Source organism: Rattus norvegicus, chromosome 9 (assembly GCF_036323735.1).
Source record: "Rattus norvegicus strain BN/NHsdMcwi chromosome 9, GRCr8, whole genome shotgun sequence".
NCBI classification, from domain to species: Eukaryota; Metazoa; Chordata; class Mammalia; order Rodentia; family Muridae; genus Rattus; species Rattus norvegicus.
The window spans coordinates 64,591,943-64,614,465 of record NC_086027.1 but is presented as its reverse complement, the minus strand read 5'-3'; the positions used below and the strand labels follow the sequence as shown (position 1 = coordinate 64,614,465).

General features: G+C 41.0%; 1 protein-coding gene and 1 long non-coding RNA gene across 17 annotated transcripts in view; one reads left to right on the top strand and one right to left on the bottom strand.

The window, feature by feature from the left end:
• Positions 1 to 22,523, bottom strand: part of Plcl1 (phospholipase C-like 1) — a 337,196-nt gene that overhangs the window by 118,706 nt on the left and 195,967 nt on the right. The window lies entirely within an intron of this gene.
• The window catches only part of LOC108351933 (uncharacterized), a 42,274-nt gene continuing 26,057 nt past the window's right edge, over positions 6,307 to 22,523 (top strand). For 8 of the 16 annotated variants that reach the window (XR_010054995.1, XR_010054996.1, XR_010054989.1 and 5 more), the window contains exons 1-2: positions 6,307 to 6,784; positions 7,003 to 22,515. This is a non-coding gene — a long non-coding RNA (uncharacterized LOC108351933). The remainder of the gene's footprint in view (positions 6,785 to 7,002; positions 22,516 to 22,523) is intronic. The other 8 variants (XR_010054992.1, XR_010054990.1, XR_005489475.2 and 5 more) reach the window with 7 other exon arrangements.

Genomic DNA, 22,523 nt, shown 5'->3' with positions numbered 1-22,523 from the left:
AATCAGACAACAAAAGGAGATCAAAAGGATACAGATTGGAAAGGAAGAAGTCAAAATATCACTATTTGCAGATGATATGAGTATATTTAAGTGATCCAAAAAGTTCCACCAGAGAACTACTAACCCTGATAAACACCTTCAGCACAGTGACTGGGTATAGAATTAACTCAAATAGATAAGTAGCCTTCCTCTACACAAAAGAGAAACAAGCCGAGAGAGAAATTAGGGAAACGACACCCTTCATAATAGTCCCAAATAATATAAAATACCTCAGTGTAACTTTAACCAAGCAAGTGAAAGTCAGTTTGATAAGAACTTCAAGCCTTTGAAGAAAGAAATTGAAGATCTCAGAAGATGGAAAGATCTCCCATGCTCATGTATTGGCAGGATTAATATAGTAAAAATGGCCATTTACCAAAAACAGTCTACAGATTCAATGCAATCCCCATCAAAATTCCAATCCAATTCTTCATAGAGTTAGACAGAACAATTTGCAAATTCATGCAGAATAACAAATAAACCAGGCTAGCTAAAACTATCCTCAACAATAAAAGGACTTCCGGGGGAATCACTATCCCTGAACTCAAGCAGTATTACGGAGTAATAGTGATAAAAAAAAAACTATGGTATTGGTACAGAGACAGACAGACAGACCAGTGGAATAGAATTGAAGACCTAGAAATGAACCCACACACCTATGGTCACTTGATTTTTGACAAAGGAGCCAAAACCATCCAATGGAAAAAAGAATTTTCAGCAAATGGTGCTGCTTCAACTGGAGGTCAGCGTGTAGAAGAATGCAGATCGATCCATTCTTATCACCATGTACAAAGTTTAAGTCCAAGTGGATCAAGGACCTCCACATCAAACCAGATACACTCAAACTAATAGAAGAAAAAGAGGGGAAGCATCTTGATCACATGGGCACTGGAGAAAATTTCCTGAACAAAACACCAATGGCTTATGCTCTAAGATCAAGAATTAACAAATGGGATCTCATAAAACTGCAAAGCTTCTGTAAGGCAAAGGACACTGTGGTTAGGACAAAACGGCAACCAACAGATTGGGAAAAGATCTTTACCAGTACTACAACTGATAGAGGGCTTATATCCAAAATATACAAAGAACTCAAGAAGTTAGACTGCAGGGAGACAAATAACCCTATTAAAAAATGGGGTTCAGAGCTAAACAAAGAATTCACAGCTGAGGAATGCCGAATGGCTGAGAAGCACCTAAAGAAATGTTCAACCTCTTTAGTCATAAGGGAAATGCAAATCAAAACAACCCTGAGATTTCACCTCACACCAGTGAGAATGGCTAAGATCAAAAACTCAGGTGACAGCAGATGCTGGCGAGGATGTGGAGAAAGAGGAACACTCCTCCATTGTTGGTGGGATTGCAGACTGGTACAACCATTCTGGAAATCAGTCTGGAGGTTCCTCAGTTGTACTACCTGAGGACCCAGCTATACCTCTCTTGGGCATATACCCAAAAGATGCCCCAACATATAACAAAGACACATGCTCCACTATGTTCATAGCAGCCTTATTTATAATAGCCAGAAGCTGGAAAGAACCCAGATGTCCTTCAACAGAGGAATGGATACAGAAAATGTGGTACATCTACACAATGGAATACTACTCAGCTATCAAAAACAATGACTTTATGAAATTCGTAGGCAAATGGTTGGAACTGGTAAATATCATCCTGAGTGAGGTAACCCAATCATAGGAAAGCATACATGGTATGCACTCATTGATAAGTGGATATTAGCCCAAATGCTCGACTTACCCTAGATGCACAGAACACATGAAACTCAAGGATGACCAAAATGGGGATGCTTCACTCCTTCTTTAAAAGGGGAACAAGAATACCCTTAGGAGGGGATAGGGAGGCAAAGTCTAGAACAGAGGCTGAAGGAGCGCCCGTTCAGAGCCTGCCCCACATGTGGCCCATACATATACAACCACCAAACTAGATAAGATGGATGAAGCAAAGAAGTGCAGGCCGACAGGAACCCGATGCAGATCTTTCCTGAGAGACATGGCCAGAATAGGGCAAATACATAGGTGAATGCCAGTAGCAAACCACTGAACTGAGAATGGGAACCCCATTGAAGGAATCAGAGAAAGGACTGGAAGAGCTTGAAGGGGCTTGGGACCCCATATGAACAACAATGCCAACCAACACAGAGCTTCCAGGGACTAAGCCACTACCCAAAGACTATATATGGACTGACCCTGGGCTCTAACCTCATAGGTAGCAATGAATAGCCTAGTAAGGGCACCAGTGGAAGGGGAAGCCCTCGGTTCTGCCAAGACTGGACCCCCAGTGAACGGAATTCTTGAGTGGAAGGTGGTAATGGAGGGAGGATGGAGAGGGGAACACCCATATAGAAGGGGAGGAGGAGGAGTTAGGGTGATGTTGACCTGACAACCAGGAAAGGGAATAACATTTGAAATGTAAGTAAGAAATACCCAATTTAATAAAGATGAAAAAAAAAGTAGAAGATACTTATCACCATATCACACAAGCAACTCATGTTGAGGAATAAGCTTAAATGTTTTTAAGACGCTGTATTTGGAAACTGACATTTTCATTAAGTTTACCAAATTTGCACCATTGAGTAACTTAAAAAGAAACAATACCGGGGAACCTCGGTCAACCCCATGCTTCTACATGGAAAATCCTATGCTCTCCATTACAAAACTGACTAGCTTAGTTACTCCATGACAATGCAGTAGGAAACATGTTTAGAATTCTGCTTCGCTCTTGCATTGACTATGTTAACCTGCCCACTTCCCCAAAACTGGCCAAGCTCAGTAAACTGCCGTTGTCTTAGTCTAAAACAATAAAATAACACTTCCCACGTCGAGCTTTTAAGAAGGCTTCCCAGTACTAAGCAGATGCATGGCATCAAGCACTCAGGGTTCAGTAAATGGTATAGTGGCACTAACACCACCATAGTATAGCTTTTAGACAGTGAGAGTGGGTACAAATTCAGTAGCCACATAAAGTCCATTCAAAGAGGGAATGGCTATTAAAAACCCCATGACTACTTTCTCTGCTTTCTAAACTTCATCTTCCTTCTCCAAAATTGAAGAGAAACTTTTACTTATCAGTACCCCAGGGATGTGAGAGTGTGGGGTGACAGAATATTGTCAGTCTCTGTGTTAATTCTCATCAACTACAAGGAGCAGCTTCTCTGGTGAGGGCAATAGACTGATCTATGGCTATAGGAATGTCATAAGGAGTCATTTCACTTCATGTTCATTTGGCAGAATAATAGTAATAGATTTTCCCTTATGGGCCATAAGCTGGTCAATATGCACAGAATAAGAGAGTTTGGAATGCTCGGCCCTAAATGGAATGTCTATAGCATACCACTCCCTCGAGGCTCAGAGCTCTGTGTGGAAGAGGAACAGAAAGATTGGAGGAGCCCGAGGTGGTAGATAGTGCAAGGAAACAGTCTTCTTGGCATAGTAGGCATAGCAGATGCACATATGCATACAGTGACCCTGTCAGCACACATAAGACCTGTATAAGCTCAAGACACACAAAATCCTCTCAGGAAGAATGGAAAGTGGGCAGGACCCAAAGGTCTATTGACATTTTATCGCTGCTGGTTGAGGGAAATTCATTTTCTTCAATAGAGCAAAGAAACAGCCACACTCCAGGGCAGTTCCTAGGCCCAGGAGCAGTCACAAGGTTAAGTTCATTGAGTTCTTTTTTTAAGAGAGAGAAGTTGGGTATCCATAGAAGAGGGGAAACTCTGGGAAGAACCAGGTAAGGGGAGTGAATATGATCAAAATATGTTGTATGAAACTCTCAAAAATAAATAAAAACACACAAACACAGCTCCGCATACACACTCCCTGTTTATAGTTTCGCAACAAGGAAAAAGGGAGCATCTGTGGAAGGACTCTGCCTCTCCATCAGTGTCTTAGAGGCTCCACCAGCCTGTACTTGAGCTGGTGGTTTCAAGCTCAGCTATAAGCTATAACATAACAGACTGTCATCTGTCTAATTGCTTTGCCCTGTACTCTGGCAACTCCTCATAGGTAGAGATAACAGTACACAAAACCTCCTGTCACTGCGGCAAGTTAGACCCAAACAATGCAAATCTTATTCCTACTACAGAAAAACTACAACTTCAAACAATGAGGCAGAGGAAAGGGTCTAGTTATAAATGAGTGCTACATTGGGTGTCCACATCATGAAGTCTATGAGCAGCACGATCAGGACTCACCACTGATTTAAAAAAGAGACACAAAGAGGAAATGGAAGCTGGGTCATAGATCCTGCCCATAGATCTATAAGAAGGAATGAGTGGTGATTATGACCAAAATACACTATATCATGAATGAATTTCTCTAAGAATTAACAAAAATACCATGTTACAATATTGTAACAAAACTAATTTAAGTTTATTCCCAACTAGTTCACAAGTAAATGAGACTCAGACTATGGTCATTTTATTTGACCTTAACAGTTACTGGGGAATAACCCCTGGCCCGGCTACCTACCCAGAAGTGTACCCCAAATATTTCTTGTTTCTTCTGGCCATGTGCTCATGGTCCATCTCACCTTGTGGTGGCTTCTCTTCTTTCCTTGTTCTTTCTCTTTCTCCTCCTGGTCTCTCTCTCTCTCTCTCTCTCTCTCTCTCTCTCTCTCTCTCTCTCCCTCTCTCCCTCTCTTTCTCTCTCTCTCTCCCTCCTCTCTCTCTCTCGCTTTCTCCACTCCCAACTAGATAACTCAAAGCCCAGGTACCTCTAATCCTTTCAGTAATTAGCTATAGCCAATTTTATTAACCAATAGTTTTAAATTAAGAAACAAAGTTTGTACAAATAAAGCCTGCAAATTCGAGAAGTCACTCATGGGTACAGAATTTAGCATTACAATGCATAGCAACAGACCAAACCCAACATATTTTTAAATAAGTAAATTATATTTTCATATATAAAGTTTGGTTTTAATTTTTAAGTGGTTGTCAAGATGACATTAAAATTTTCTTGTGTCACTCTCTGGCCTGGTTAGTTTTTATAATCAAGTAGACACAAACTATAGTGACCTCAGGAGAAGTACAAACCTCAATAGAAAACTTGCCTACATCAGACCCGTGCCCAAGCTTATGTGGCCATATCTACGAGAGGCTCTGTTGACTGACAAGGACTGTAGGGATGCCCAGCCCACTGGGTGAGGTACTATTCCCAGGAGGTGGGGTGGGCTATATAAGAGAGGTAGCCGAGCCAGTCACTTAGTAGCGTTTCTCCATGGTTTCTGCTTGAGCTCCTTCCACTGACACTCCTAAATAATGGACTGTAATGTGAAAATGTGAGCTGAAATAAAAACCTTCTCCTCTCCAAGGTTGTTGTTGTTGTTGTTGTTGTTGTTTTGTTGTTGTTCATGGTGTTTATCACAGCAACAGAAAAGCCAACTAGGACACTCTCCAAAACAGTTATGTTTAATGAGTTTGATATGGCAGAAAAAAATAAATAAATCTGATACTCAAGTGTTGGGTGTAAATATGTCTAGAAGGAAGCAATTAGGTATTCCAAAACTGATTAGGTTATAGAGCCACTAGAGAAGCTTAGCACCTACCACCGCCCAGAAGAAAGTCTTCATAAAAGTCCTTCTAAAAATGTGTTATTCTTTGCCTTAGCATCAAAAAGTTCAGATAGTTCTGGAACACTCATGAAGATCATGAGCCCACTGAATAATGAAGTCAACCTGATCACTCTTTTCTCGATGAGCTGTTCATATACCAAGTGAAGAATCGTCATCCACTTGTGTGGCCATTCATTTATTCGGCATAGCTGAATGTATTATATTCAATTTTAGAACGTTTGGGGATCATGATGTATTTGTTTGAAATCTCTTCTCATTATTCTTAAAAAGTAAGTTCTGTAAAAAGCGAGAAGAGAAGCCCAAACTAAATCACATTGTATAAATTTGCTTTTGTAATTGCCCTCAACATCAAATCCTGGAGAGCCTGGTAAGAAAGAAGGCAGTTGTCCTTGGGCAGAGAAAGGTCAACAATGACGGAGTCACAAGAAAGTCGTCATAGCAAAACCTTGAAGATGTCTCTCCTCCCTTCCCATCTCAAATGAAAGATTAGTTTTACACTTGTCAGGAAGGAAAAACAACTCAGTAGGAATTATCAGGAAAAGGTAAATATTCTTTCATCCTGTTCAGTTGAAAGCAGATTAATTCTCCCTGTGGGGATTTTGATTGCAAGAGCCCTAACACTAAGAAACTGCCACCTGGAACCAGAGCTCATTTGTAGAGAGCGGCGCAGCGAAACAAAGATGGCGCCGACATCCAGCCTTGTCTGGATATAAACGACTTACTGCGCATGTGCAGGCTTGTCCCCTTGCTAGGGCTCCCTCTAGTGGTGAACAGCGGTACTGCACATGTGCGGTTTATGCACCAGGTGTTAGTTGACCGTTAATATGCTAATGAGGTGATTCATTCTCCGCCAATCCCTGGAGGACAAGTAGTGGGGTGATCCAAGCCCCACCAATCCCTGAGAGATAATTAGCATACTGTTGTCTATATAAGCCGAGCGATTTTGCTGCTCGGGGTCCCTGTTCAGAAGAGTTGTAACACTGAGAAGAGCTGTAACACTAAGAAGAGCTATAACACTGAGAAGAGCTGTAACACTAAGAAGAGCTGTAACACAGTAAAGGCTTGCTCGCAGAAGATTCCTGTTGCCGCGCGTCGTTCTTGCTGGCGGGACATTGGGCGCGCGACACTCGTTCACCCAGGACAGCCATTCAGGAAGGTAGGTGCAGCATAACCATCATTTCTACTGAAAGTACGCATGACCTCCAAGATGACTGTGGTGGTTTCAATAAGAATGGCCACCATACAAAGGCTCAATGCTTGGTTACTGGAGAGTGACACTATTAGAAGGTATGGTCCTGTTAGAGGAAGTGTGTCACTGGAGGTGGGCTTTGGGGTCTCAAAAGCTCAAGGCATTCCCTGTGTTCCTGCCTCCAGTCTGTGGGTCTGGATGTAGAACTCTCAGCTTCGCCCCCAGCAGGACTGCCTGTGAGCCACCATGCTCCTGCCACGAAGATAATGAACTGAAGCTCCGAACTGTGAGTGAGCCCCAGTCAAATGCTATCCTTTATTAGAGTTGCCTTGGTCGTAGTGTCTCTTCACAACAACAAAACGGTAACTAAGATAATGACTTTCTTCTTAAAAGTCAAGTCATAATGAAGCTGGGGGGTTTACACTGGATATAGTAGTTAGTGGTTTTCTGTTAATGTGTATCTCTATGCATTTCACATTTGTGGGTATAATTTCTTTTACTTTTAACTTTATGTTCTCTAATAATTGTTGCCAATTACTCTCTTCTTCCAGATTTCCTGAACATTTACATTTTACATGAACACATTAAAATTGTTAAAATTAGGCCAGTAGAAGTGATTTACTACTATCATTACTGAGTATCATTTAGATATTTGAATTACACAGAATTCACTAATATTCATTTTACTCTTTTAGCATTTTTAATGACTGGTATATTTGTATACACTAACATGTAGTATAAAATGTGGTTTAACATGTATACATTTTTCAGTGGCAAACAGTACACAAGGCCATGAAACCAGTATATGCACCACTTGATGGCCTTTCTACAACTTCAGTGTTCGGGGATTTAAAAATAAATGTCCTTTAAAAGCCTCTCAAATGGCAAACTTGTGACCAAAAAGAAACAACAAATAATTCCATTGCAAACTAAAATATAATTTTCAGAACAGATGGGATCATCTCCACTTCCTAAACACTCACATTCTGGGTTCTTAATGTTTACAAAAGAACTTTCTCAGGTGATCTAGGATATGGGGAATGAAGGGCAGTATAGGCCACTGCTATAATGTTTTGTCTTCAAAGTCCCTGTAAAAACCCATGTTTCAAAGTTTGGTGCTCAGGGTGATGTTGCTGGGGTGTAGAAGAACCTTCATGAGTTGGGCTCACTGAAGGCCTGCCTCCAAATAGCACAGTGAGACACCACCCCATCCTCTTCCTCTTACTTTTGTTCCCTAGTGATGAAGAACATGATGTCATCAGGCCATACATTCCTTACCATGACCCATTGCTTTAACACCAACAGCTCAAGGCAACCAATCATGGACTAGAATCTCCAACAAGTGGGAGCCAAAAACCTTTCTCCTTTCTAAGTTAACTCCAGCATTTCCTTATCATGACAGGACCCTGCAACCACACTGAATCAGAAGTGTGGAATGTCACTGTTTCTCAGAACTGGGCCCTAATTACAAAGGTGAGATTCATACTCAGAGAACTGTTTTTGTCTTATGGATTAGTCTGTGGTGAGGAAGTGCAGCAGCAACCAAGAAGATACAGATGGAGCCCAGTTCCCAGTCTGTGTCCCTTCCCACATGGAGAACACTATCTACAGTCCAATATGACAAGCTATCTGCATCTAATGAATGCAATATTAAATAACCAGAGAGCACAGTCACAGCACAGCTAATAAAAGAGGGTGATTTTTTGAATCTGCAATTACATGAGAAAAGTCTAAAATAATGTGTTCAGAGTTTACATTTACATAAAACATCAAGAATAAGCATAGACATGAATATTAATATGCTTATTTAACATATTGGCTTATTCTTTCAAAAACCCAACAAAATAAAATATATTTTAAAAAATTTTATTAAATAATTCATCTATTTAATTTACATCCAGAGCGCAGTTCTCCCTTCCTTCCTCTCTTTCTGGTCCTTCCCTCCCACTTCCCTTCTCCCTATCCACTTCTCCCTTTCTCTTCAGAAAAGGGGAGGCCTCCCGAGCTCAACCAGCTTTAACATATCAAGTTGCAGTAAGACTAGGTGCATCTTCTCCTATTGAGGATAGATGAGGCAGCCCAGTAGGAGGAAAGTGTCCCAAAGGCAGGCAACAGAGTCAGAGGCAGCCCCTGCTCCCACTGTTGGGAGTCACACATGAAGACCAGGCTACACAACTGTTCCATATGTGCAGAGAGCCTAGGGCAGTCTCGTGTTAGTTGACCATTCAGTCTCTGCGAGTCCCTATGGGCTGATGACAGTTATCCTAGTTTCCTGTGTAGCAGAAGATCATTAACAATGTCAGAGGTGGGCTCCTTTCATGGCATAGATCTCGAGCTGGACCAGTCATTGGTTGGCCACTCCCATGATTGATGTCCCATCTTTACCCCTGCACATCCTGTAAGCAGGATAAGTAGGGGGGTCAGAGGCTTTGCATCTGGGTTATTGTCCCTGTCCCTCCATTAGAAGTCTTCCTAGTTACAGAGATTTTAAAATAGGATAGAAGGTGGACAGGAATGAATTCTCCAAATATATTCTGAGTTTTAGTTTCAATTTTGAACTATATCGAGTTTCAGGTTATTAAAAAGAAAAAAACTAAAATAATCCCTGAAGTAAAATTTTAAAAACCTGAAACAAATTAATCTAACTAAACATCAAGTCGAATTTAAAACATCAAATGTTAGCCAAAGGACAAATAACTACAAAGGAGCTGGGGATCAGGGATTAGCTAGGAAAGCATTTGCCTCGCATGTGCAAGGCCCTAGGCTCATCACCAGTACCTCTCACACACACATGCACATACAAACACACATGCCTACACACATGTACATATACACATGTCCACACACATGTATACACACACGTGCACATGAAAACACACATGTACACACACATACACATACAAACACACATGCCTACACACATGTACATATACTTGTACACACACACACACACACACACACACACACACACACACACACCTTGGACTGGAGAGATTGCTCAGGTGCCAAGCTACTTTCTGCTTTTCCAGATGATGGAGGTTCAGTTCCCAGCATCCACATTCTCAACAACTACTTATAACTCCAGTCACAAGATACCCAATACCCTCTTCTGGCCCTAAAGGGCATTCAATAATACATGGCATATACTCACACATACACATGAAATCTTAAAAACTTATTTAGTGGTCTTACAGCTATAGTACTATCATTAGGAGTTATGTTAAAGCCACTATAAGTAATACCATTAAGCTAATTATGAAAATTTATTTACCTAGGACATAAAAGAGATATTTTAATATAAATATGAACCATTTTATCTCCTTAGTAAATGTTTAGGAAATAAAGTTTCCATTTAACAGGTAATTGAAGTGTCTCAAAGCAAAGACAGACTCATGCTTGTCTTTGAAATGCAGTCCACAGCAGCATTTAGCACACATGTGAACAAATGGTTACCACTGGATATTTTCCCATTGTTACTCGGGGAGTGCTTATAAGCTTCTAAAAATATGCTTTGCATTAGAATTTCTCAGAACAGAAGTTAGCTTTCTGAACAACAGCATTATTCACAATGCATTAGGAATAACATTGTCAGAAACAAAAGTCTTTAGACTGAAAAATCAATAAGTCAAATATCATTAGTGCAACTATAGACCTAGTTCAAATCTTAGTTATATTAGGAGAAGGCTAAATATTGGCTTAGAACTCTTAGGATTGTGCAAAGATATAGAAAGAAGGGGTTGGGGATTTAGCTCAGTGGTAGAGCGCTTGCCTAGCAAGCGCAAGGCCCTGGGTTCGGTCCCCAGCTCCGAAAAAAAAAAAAAAAGAAAAGAAAAAAAAAGATATAGAAAGAAAGCCAGCCCCTCCCCTGCTCTTTCATTGATTACCATGTAGAAGATGCTACTTTGGTTCCTTTATATTCTATTTCAGTGTGCGTGTGTGTGTGCGTGTGCGTGTGCGTGTGCGTGTGCGTGTGCGCGTGTGTGTGTGTGTGTGCGCGTGTGTGTGTGTGTGCATGCGTGTGTGTGCGCACACACAGGCACATGTTCATGTGGGTGCATGTTGGGTATGAGTTGCCCATGTACCTACATATGAAAGTGAAAGGTTGAAGTCCAAATGAGCCATCTACCTGGTGCTTTGAGACAAGAGTCTTTCACCTACTTGTGGGTGGCAGATGTGGCTAGATTAACTTGCTAGAGAGCTCCTGGCACCCATCTGTCTCAAATTGAGAATTGCATTCTCAATTCTGGGATTAAAGTAGTACCACCTGACCTTTTTGTGAGCTTTGAGGCATCAGACTCCAGCCCTCACAGTGGTATAGCAATGTTTGCAAGCGAGGCATCTTCCCAGTCATGATTCCTCTCTTATGGTAGGTAAGTAAAGGACAGGAAGCAGTCTGTCACAGGATTTAATACAGCCTCCGCAGATTTAGGGACCCAAAGGAACAGCACTACACACAGCCAAGCTAGACCTACTTCAGTACTTCAACATAAACAAGTGCTCTGCTTTTTAGTACAGTTTGGATACTAAAATAATTCTGGGCCTTTTCAGGAGGCAGCTGTTTAAATTTGGCCAGAATCCAAGGTGTCGGCCGGCCCATCCCCTGCCCCTCCCGGATTTAATGAGGCGTGCTCACACCGTTTTTTTGGCATGTGCTAAATACGCATTGTTCAAGTTGCCAGAAGAAAAACATATCTTCATGTCCTCCCAGGTCCCTCATTTTAAGAAACACTACAAGGTAAAGGTTCTGAGGTTCATCACAGTGAAGTGGAACAGAAACACCTCTTTGAAATGGGTCTTGCCTTCAAGTCTCTCGCCAAGCCTAGAAAAATAAGACTTTCAAAAGAAGCCACCAAAGAAGAGGCTGGCCCACAGGTTTGTAAACATCAGTGCTTTCAGAAGCTGAGGCTGCAGAACCACCTGCGTGCCAGGCTCTCTCCAATGGGCAATGTCGCTATCTTATCAACTCCCATACAGACCTTCGAGAGGAACTGAATTCAGAGTGAAGGAATCTAGATGTAAATCATGGGAATTGAGCTAACTCAGTCTGGTCAACAGTTAAAGAGTCACGGCCTGGACTTGAATTCAGAACTACCAGTTACCACAGGCACCACTTCAAGGATAAGGCTACAGTCTCTGTATGGCTGCCCAGAACGCGGCAGCTGGCACATGGACTTCTTAGAAGAGAGGAGACCACACAGGACCAAAGACAGAGTGTCTAAGGAAGCTCACTGTCTGTGCTTTTAAGTTGGAAGGAAGTCATTTTCTCACACAAAACCAGGTTGCTTTTTGTGAACAGCACAAGTGGAGTGGGTCTAAGGATCTTCTGCTCTTCCTGCAGCCTGCTCTCATACTAATTGGCTGCTACCACCTTGACCCTAGAAATGAAAGACTGCATTGATCAGTCAGAACTTCAAAGGCATTGCTGCCAGCCAGAGCTGCTCATCCTCCTTGACCCCGCCCCCCACATCAGAGTCTCTATTTTACATGATCTAAGGAATAGCAACACTTAAGGATGCTTTAAATAATCTACAAGTCTAACTATAACACATTTAAAAGACAAGGTATTTTTCTTACTGCTTACAATCCATCATGATTTGTAAAAGATCTGCTCATGGAATTGTAAAATAAGTTCAGTGAAAATCACATGCATTTACACACACACACACACACACACACACACACACATGCATACACACATGCACACAACTGTGCACACACATCATTGTGGGCATCACTACGATACACAGCACTTTTGGATGTGCTCTCAGTTGGGGCTTCGCTGTTTTAAGCATGAGTGGCAGCCCATGCAGGAGGCCCGAGCACTGTACACTGCTGAGTATAGGCTGATTGTCACCACCAGAGATGCCCTCTTTGTCCTAGCCCGAGTAAATATGCATTTACTCACTTGTTATTTTGGAATTGAGCATCTCTCCCATTAGGTATACGTAGCTTTAGAAACCATTAACATTCAAAACAGCACCTGGTTCACTTTACAAATGTCAGTTAAATGAATAAACTATTTCTATACCAAGAAACACAGTCCATGGGAGTTTTTGTAATAGTCATTAGCTTCACAGATGTTACATAAGGGTAACCACAGCCAATAATATTTATTATAAAACGACTAAATTTAGGACAGAATACCCTGCTGTCTGTTCGAGTATATTTATGAGATGATGGGGGCGGGGGGAGGACTCAGTAAGAAACACGTGACTTCCACATCTGTTCTCATAACATTCCTCCCAATGACACCTCACATGCACCCTGCCTTTAGTTGCTTTTAACTTCTCTATGTGTTCTCCAGAAAGAACAAGACAAATGAGACAAGTTGGGGGGGGAGAAGGGAGGAAGAGAGGGAGAGAGAGAGAGAGAGACAAGTTGGGGGGGGAGAAGGGAGGAAGAGAGGGAGAGAGAGAGACAGACAAGTTGGGGGGGGAGAAGGGAGGAAGAGAGGGAGAGAGAGAGACAGACAAGTTGGGGGGGAGAAGGGAGGAAGAGAGGGAGAGAGAAAGAGAGAGAGAGAGAGAGAGAGAGAGCGCCAGAGCGCCAGGAGTCAGAGGCCCATAATCCCTCCAAGCCCAAGCTTCAGATTAAATCGGCTGGAAGGAAATCAGTTTATTTTTAGTGGGATGAGAATCAGAACTCTCCTTTGATTTTCTTCGGAACCTCTGAAGGTGCATGCCAAGAGTAAAGCAGATGGTAAGTTTGGAAGCATTTGGATAAATGGGTTCAGAGACCATATCAGAAAGCAACGAGAATAACTTTCCTGTTACACGTAAGAGAACGGGGCTCAAAACTCACTGTGGACATGGAGGAAAAGGGAACCACTTATCCTGTCGAGATTTCAAAACAGCCAGGAAAAACACCTCTGTTCTCCCCCCAGAGACCAAGGACCACAAAAGCAACTGCCATGGGTTGCTGTTTGTATTGAGTGGGTTATTTACAAAGGTGAGCATTCGACCTAAGCCATGCATTGTTCATTTCCAACAAACATTGCACTTGGGGAAAGTGTAGGGCCTGCTTGTGGATGCTCTCCTCATTCTTCATCACAAAACCAGCATCAATTACCATTCAATTACTGTTCATCAGAAGCTGCTCCACATCGTAAAAGAGCACCAAAATACGGGTGCACCTATGACAAAGGTGAAAAAGACCCAATGCCTACTACCACAGCCATACAACGTGTGCCAGCATTCCTTCACAAGGAGAAGTCCACGGAACTGGAAACACAATCCCTACCACTGTGTTCATGTCGCAGAAGAGGAAAATGATGGTTATAGGAGAAACCTGGCCAAAGAAGGGCACATGGAGAGTAAAAGAACTCGGTACTTGAACTTAGGTAGCCTGACACTTGAACCAGAATTGATCTCCTCTGAGACTGTATTTTAATTACAACATTTCTACCTTCCATTTCTTCCCTCCAAACCTTTATATATACCCTTCCTTGCCCAAATTATGACTTCATTTTCATCAATTGCTATTCACACACACACACACACACACACACACACACACACACACACACTCACTCACACTCCTAAGTATAACCTGCTGAACCCAGTATACAATGCTACTTGTATGTATGCTTTCAGGGCTGACCATTTGTCACTGGAAAACCAATTGGTGTGCCCTTCCCTGAGGAGGTTCACCTCACCACCAGCTTTACTCAGTTGCCTGTGGTTCCTTGTGTAGGGCTGAGGCCTCATGGGTTTTCCCCCATACACTTGGAAGTTTCAGAATTAAGCTCTTACCTAATATACTACTATAGTTCTACCCTCAGATGTCCCATGTGTTTGAAGCTTAAGTCTCTTTCTTTCAAACTGAAAGTTGCCTGCCTCAGCTAAACAGTGCACCAGCTACAGCCTGTGCTCAGGTGTAGACTACAATACAGCTTTCCCAGAAGCTGAAAGGATAACAAATTATCTCTGTAAAGAACACACTGAGGTTCGTTTCCAGGAATGTTCTATGCTCTTTTACCTAGTCCCACTAGGAAGTGGGATGGATTAAAACAGGGAAGAAGAATTAAAAGCAAGTACTATAGTCAGGAGGAGAGCAGAGTGTGGCATTACAGCTTCACACTCACCTGACCACATATAACAGAAGAGAAGTGAGAACTACTTACATCAAGGCATCATAATCTGCCATTCCAAATTCCCTCGTGTGCATACTGGGAAGAAAAAGTTTAATGCTCATATAAAATACTGCTTTAATTTGCTCCAGCTCTATAAAGCTGATAAGGTAAACCCTTTGTGGGCTTCATACCCAGCTGTGCTGTGGGCTGCCACTGAACAATGATGAATCTCACACATGTCCTCACAGCTTCTCTACCTACTTATCTATGGTCTAATCACCATTCATGTTTGCCTTAAATGCAGGCCACCTGTGGAAGGCTTGCCCACATTTTCCTAAGACTTTCAATTAAGCTGGCTGACTGAGAGAGCAAGCCAACTCCCAGCACAGGTCTAGTCAGTCATCGTGCTACAGAGATCAGACTTGGTTAGAGTCGTGTACGAAGACTCGCCCAAAAAGTGAATCCCAGATGACAATTAAAGGATTCCACCATGAAGTAAGCCTTGAGAGAGAAAAGGCCCATCTTGATAAAGTGTTCACAACCATAAGACAGGGTCACAGAACTAACCGTCATAGCACAGTCCTCTGTAAGAGCAGGAGTGGAGGCAGAAGGATGGTAGAATAGAATGCCCAAAGTATCCTTGTATCCTTCCCTGACAAACAGGGCAGATCCCTCAGTGGGAAATCCAGAAACCAGTTAAAAAGATGCCTGTATCTCCGGTAAGCAGCCAAGCCAAGCATTTCAAAGCTCATTACAAAAATGCAAACACGAAAACTAATTATAACTGTGCAATATAAAAGGAGATCATCTGTGCCATCCATTACATAACATAGGGGGTAAGAGAGATGTCAAGGAATAGTTTATATGTGTTATTATAGTTGTTACCAGTTTTAAATAATAAGAATTATCATTGTTATTTAATATCTTTAATGAAATTTCAATGAAGACATTTATAGAATATACATAAAAGAAGCAGTATAAGATGAGAATCTAACCCTGTCATAACAAGAAAAGTAATGGGACACAAGGCAGACAGAAAACAATGTCAGGCAGCAGGAGTTTCTCCCCATCTTGGTAACTGCCTTAAACAGAATGGATTAAATATTATTAATGGATTACTGAAGGATCAAGAAAAACACAAGCCCTAACTCTATGCTATCTATAAGACATTCACTTCCTATCTAAGGTCAATGAATGATAAGTTCCAGACACAAGAAACTATATACAAAAAGCCCGTTGTTAACATAGCTCAACTAAGGGGCTAGAGAATGGCACAGCAGGTAAGAAAACAGACTGCTCTTCCAGAGGTCCTGAGTTCAATTCCCAGCAAAACATGGTGGCTCACAACCACCTGTAATGAGATCTGATATCCTCTTCTGGTGTGTCTGAAGACAGCAACAGTGTACTAATATACATACAAGTATTTGAATAAACAAATATATATATATATATATATATATGGCAACAAAGTAACGCTGCTGACAGTTATTCCTCTACCAGCAGGTGGCAAACAGTAACACCCACTCTCTCTGCTACTATTCACCACACTGGACGTTCTAGTCAGAGCAATTAAACAAGGAAAAGAAATAAAATCTACTATTATGTATTGAAAAGAAGAAGAAAACCTATCTCTGTCCATTATGTCAATGACGTCAGGTCCAATGACGAGAAAACGCCAAATAACTGGTTAGATAAATATATTAGCGACATTACGGGGTATAAAAATAGAATTCAAAATTTCTTAGAGGTTTGTATATACTCAGGTAACCCAGAATGGGAAATAAACCATCTCATTTGGAATATCATCAAAAAGGATGAAATTCATAGCAATAAACTTATGCGCGCGCGCGTGTCTGTGTGTGTGTGTGTGTGTGTGTGTGTGTGTGTGTGTAAAATACTTGTATAGTGAACACTAAAAAAGATTTCTAAAGGAAATATAAGAAAATATATATAAATAAAAAGGTGTGCTATGCTTGTAGACGATAGAATTAGTATTCATAAAATGCCTACAATGCTCAAAGCAAGCTCCAAATGCAATGCTACCAAACTCCCAACTGCTGTTGTCCAAGTCAGGGTAACTGACATTTTCATCACCTTATCATTATTCTGAGTTTGCAGTCTTCAAATTCCTCTCTACTTATTAACTGATATTTATTATTATTAAACTGGTCACTGTAAACTATAGTGCCCTCCCTGTTCTTCAAAACACTAGAACTTAATACTTTTATGCTCGAGTATCTATTACCTGATCTCTGTTAAGCACTACCATAAATTCCAGATGATTTTTTTCTTTTTCTTTTTTTACTTTTATTTTTCTTGGATATTTTATGTATTTACATTGCAAAAGGTATCCCCTTTCCCCCTCTCCCTTACCTCCACTCCCTCACCCTGTTTCTATGAGGATGCTCCCACTCTTACCTACCCACTTCTACCTCAACACCCTGGCAGTCCACTATGTTGGGGAAACAAGCCTTCACAGAACCAAGGTCTTCTCCTCCTATTGATGCTGGACAAGGCCGTCCTCTGCTACATATGCAGCTGAACTTCCTATTGGATTGCAAACCCCTTCAGCTGTTTCAGTGATTTTTCTAACTCCTCCACTGGGGTCCCTGTGTTCAGTCCAATGGTTAGCCGCAAGCATCATCATTTGTATCAGTAAGGATCTGGAAGAGCCTCTCAGGAGACATCCACATCAGGCTCTGGTCAGAAAGCACTTGTTGACATCAGAAATAGTGACTAGCTTTGGTGGCTGCATATGGGATAGATCCCCAGGTGGGGCATCTTGGTGATCTTTTCTTCAGTCCCTGATCCACTCTTTGTCCCTGTATTTCCTCCTGTGAGGATTTTGCTCTCCTTTCTAAGAAGGACTGAAGCATCCACATTTTGGTCTTACTTCTTCTTGAGCTTCATATGATCTGTGAAATTTTTCTTAAGTATTCCAAGCTTTGGGGCAAATTCTACTTATCAGTGAGTGAATACCATGTGTGTTCTTTGGTGACTGGGTTACCTCACTCAGGATGGTATTTTCTAATTCCATGTGTTTGCCTATGAGTTTCATGAAGTCATTGTTTTTGATAGCTGAGTAGTACTTCATTGTGCAAATGTACCACATTTTCTGTATCCATTCCTCTGTTGAAGGACATATGGGTTCTTTCCAGCTTCTGGCTATTGTAAATAAGTCTGTTATGAACATAGTGGAGCATGTATCCTTGTAATGTGTTGGAACATCTTTTCGGTATATGCCCAGGAGTGATACAGCTGGGTCCTCAGGTAGTGCTATGTCCAATATTATGATGAACCGCCAGACTTATTTCCAGAGAGGTTGTACCAGCTTGCAATCTTACCAACAATGGAGGACTGTTCCTCTTTCTCCACATCCTCAACAGCATCTACTGTCAACTAAGTTTTTGATCTTAGCCATTCTGACTGGTGTGAAGTAGAAACTCAGAGTTGTTTTGATTTGCATTTCCCTGATGACTAAGGATGTTGAATATTTCTTCAGGTACTTCTCAGCCATTCAGTATTCCTCAGTTGAGAATTCTTTGTTTAGCTCTATACCCCATTTTTAATAGGATTATTTGGTTCTCTGGAGTCTACTCTTGAGTTCTTTGTATATATTAGATATTAGCTCTCTGTAGGATGGAGGATTAGTAAAATCTTTTCCCAATTTGTTGGCTGCCATTTTGTCCTATTGACAGTGTTCTTTGCCTTACAGAAGCTTTGCAACTTTATGAGGTCCCATTTGTTGATTCTTGATCTTAGAGCATAAGCCATTGGTGTTCTGTTCAGGAAAATTTCCCCTGTGCCCATGTGATTGAGACTCTTCCCCACTTTTTCTTCTATTCATTTCAGTGTATCTGGTTTTCTGGGGAGGTCTTTGATCCCCTTAACTTGAGCTTTGTAGAAGGAGATAAGAATGGGTCAATTTGCATTCATCATTCATCTACACGCTGACTGCCAGTTGAACCAGTACCATCTGTTGAAAATGCTGTCTTTTTTCCATTGGACAGTTTTAGCTCCTTTGACAAAGATCAAGTGACCATAGGTGTATGAGCTCATTTCTGGGTCTTCAATTCTATTCCATTGATCTATCTATCTGTCTCTGTACCAGTACCATGCAGCTTTTACCACGATTGCTCTGTAATACTGCTTGAGGTCAGAGATGGTGATTCTTATTGTTGAGAATAGTTTTTGCTATCCTGGGTTTTTTGTTATTCCAAATGAATTTGCAAACTGTCCTTCTAACTCAATGAAGAATTGAGTTGGAATTTTTTTATGGGGATTGCATTGAATCTGTAGATTCCTTTTGGCAAGATGGCCATTTTTACCATATTAATCTTGCCAATTCATGAGCATGGGAGGTCTTTCCATCTTCTGAGTTCTTCTTCAATTTCTTTATTCAGAGACTTGAAGTTCTTGTCATGCGGATCTTTCACTTTCTTGGTTAGAGTCACATTGAGGCATTTTATATTATTTGTGACTATTGTCAAGGGTGTCATTTCCCTAATTTCTTTCTCAGCTTGTTTATCCTTTGAGTAGAGAAAGGCTACTGATTTGTTTGAGTTAATTTTATATCTAACCATTTTGGTGAAGTTGTTTATCAGCTGTAGGAGTTCTCTGGTGGAATTTTAGAGGCCACTTAAGTATACTATCATATCATCTGCAGACAGTGATATTTTGACTTCTACCTTTCCAATTTTTATTCCTTCAAACTCCTTTTGTTATCTGAATGCTCTGTCTAGGACTTCGAGTGCTATGTTGAATAGGTAGGAGGAAAGTGGGCAGCCTTATCTAATCCCTGACTTTAGTGCAATTGCTTCAAGTTTCTCTCCATTTATTTGATGTTGGCTACTGGTTTGCTGTATATTGGTTTTACTAAGTTTAAATATGGGCCTTGAATTCCTGATATTTCTAAGACTTTTATCAAGAAGGGGTATTGATTTTTTTTCAAATGTTTAACACACACACACTTTTAGTTTCCTGGTATCTACACACACATGCTCCAATGTAAGTTCGTGTGTGTGTGTGTGTGTGTGTGTGTGTGTGTGTGTGTGTGTGTGTGTTGTGTGTGTGTAAGTGAGAAAGAGAGAGAGAGAGAGAGAGAGAGAGAGAGAGTTAGAATTAGAAGATATGATATGATCCATGTTTGAGAATAAACATGCATTGTCTTTCTGAGCCTGAGTTATCTGAGCCCATATATTTTCTAAATCCATTCATTCTCCTAAAATTTTCAAAATTTTGTGTTCTTTTCAAGGAATTAAAATTCCAGTATACATATATACCACCTTTTCAATATTTAGTCGTCTAATGATGAACATCTAGGCTGATTACAGATCGTTGAAATTCTGAATAGGGCATCAACAAACATGGATGTACAAGCATCTCCATGGTGGGAAACAGTCCTTTGGGTTTATTTCCAGGATTGGAATCACTGAGTCACATTGAAGATCTAGCTTTAGTTTTATGGAAGCCTCCCCACCGCCATAGTGGTTATACCATTTATGCTCCCATAACCAGTGATCAGGGGTCTCCTCTCGATATCCTCACCATTCCTGGTTACCATATTTACTTGATGACAGATGTTCTAAATGGGGTGAGACACAATCTCAAAATAACTTTAATGTTCATTTCTCCCATGGTTGAGAACACTGATTATCTTTTCACAAATATTTATTTGTTCTTTATGTTTCCTCTGCTGAAAGCTCTTCAGCCTATCTTTATTATATTATTTCTTTCTTTGTTTAGTTTCTTGAACCTTTGCATGTTTATGGCTATTAATCCTCTTCGAGGTGTATAGCTAACAAAGATTGTCTCCCATTCTGCAGATGACCTCTTCCCTTATTGACTCTGCTTTGGTGAGCAAAAGCGGTCAGTTCATACGATTCCACATATCTATTGTTGTCCTCACTTCCTGAACCATCATTACCAGGACCTGAGCTGAGGAGGAACACAGGGAACTATTTAGTATGTACAGAGTTTAAGAACTGCAAGATGAAAATGATTTAGAGTTCTGCTCAAGAATGATAGTATGCGCACTTTGAATGAGTGAGATGTAGAATTACATGCTCTCTGTTTAAAAACAGAAGAATGAAGGAATTCAACTCCAAGTTCTTACAAGGAATTTCTCTTTTAAAGCATTTGGAGTGCACTCATGTGCACGCGCATACATGCACACACACATACACACATACACACATTTTTACATATCTATACACCCTTGACATTAGTGGGGAAAAGAACTGCCCACTTCAGAAAATTAATTCCATTATTATTTTGAACAACCATGGCCACTTCAAATCAAAGTATTGTAGACTTCATTTTCTTTGTATCATTGGATAGACCATCCAATTTTTAACCACGGCACAAGTCATTCTATGTTGTTTCCTTTAGCAAGGAGAAATTATTAAACTACCTTCCTCTTACTTTGGTTGAAAATGTTATTATTTTCTAGCTACCCAAGAATCCTCACCTGCTGGCCCAACTTCTTAGAGATCAATTCTCCATTCCAACCAGCTATCTCTCTGTCTCTCTCTGTCTCTCTGTCTCTCTCTCTGTCTCTCTCTCTCAAACACACACACAGAGAAAGAGAGAGACAGAGAGACAGAGATAGAAAGAGACAGAGACACTCAAACACACACAGAAACAGACATACACACACACATACAGAAAGAGAGAGACAGAGACAGAGAGAGACAGAGAGAGAAAGAGGCAGAGACACTCAAACACACATAGAAACAGACATACACACTCACACACAGAGAGACACAGGTATACACAGATAAAGACACACAAACACACATAGACACACACAGGAAGGGTTTTTACAGAAAAAAAAATGAGGTGAGGCAATGAATGCCTTGCATCTAAACCATTCCCCCTCGCTTTTTCCCTCCTTCCCTTCCCCCTCCTCTCCCTCCCATTCCCCTCCTCTCTCTCCTCCTCAGGGGATTTGCCTGGATTCTGTTCCTCTTTGGAAAGGTAACCAGCCCCAGGCTTGAAGATGACCCATATCTGTCACTTACTCTTGCAAACAAATCTTTTCATCCTAGTTTTTTAATAGTCAGTCCACCCTATCTGCAAGTTCATATCAACAGCTCAACAACATTTGGGGAAGATACTGTACTGTGCATGCACTGAACACTAAGTTTTTTCCTATTATTCTACACACATATGGAATAGCGGCTACTTATAAATACCTTATATCAGAAATAATCTACATGATTCAGGGGGTTAGTAAGATAATATATAGGGTTGCATGAAAATACCATGCCATTCTTCAAGAGGAGCTTGAATATTTGAAGTGGAAACTTCTAGTTTCTTTGGAATGTTAGTTATGTCAAATGATGTTTTTCTGGGACACACACATGAAAGGATGCCTTGCTAAAATAGACACATGAAAGGATGTTTGATGAAGGAGTATGAATATGACCCCACAGACAGTGGGAGATGAGCACTGAGTATTGGTTTGGTTTGCTATTCTTCTCTTATGATTGGCACATATTGGCTTGCCTTACACAGTGTTGTTGAGCTCAACTTGTAGTAATGCTGGCATTGAGAAGAACTCACCCAACAACTGCTTGTGAGGTTCCTGCATCAGCTTGTCACTCTGAAGCCTCACCTCAGGCAGGTTGGTAA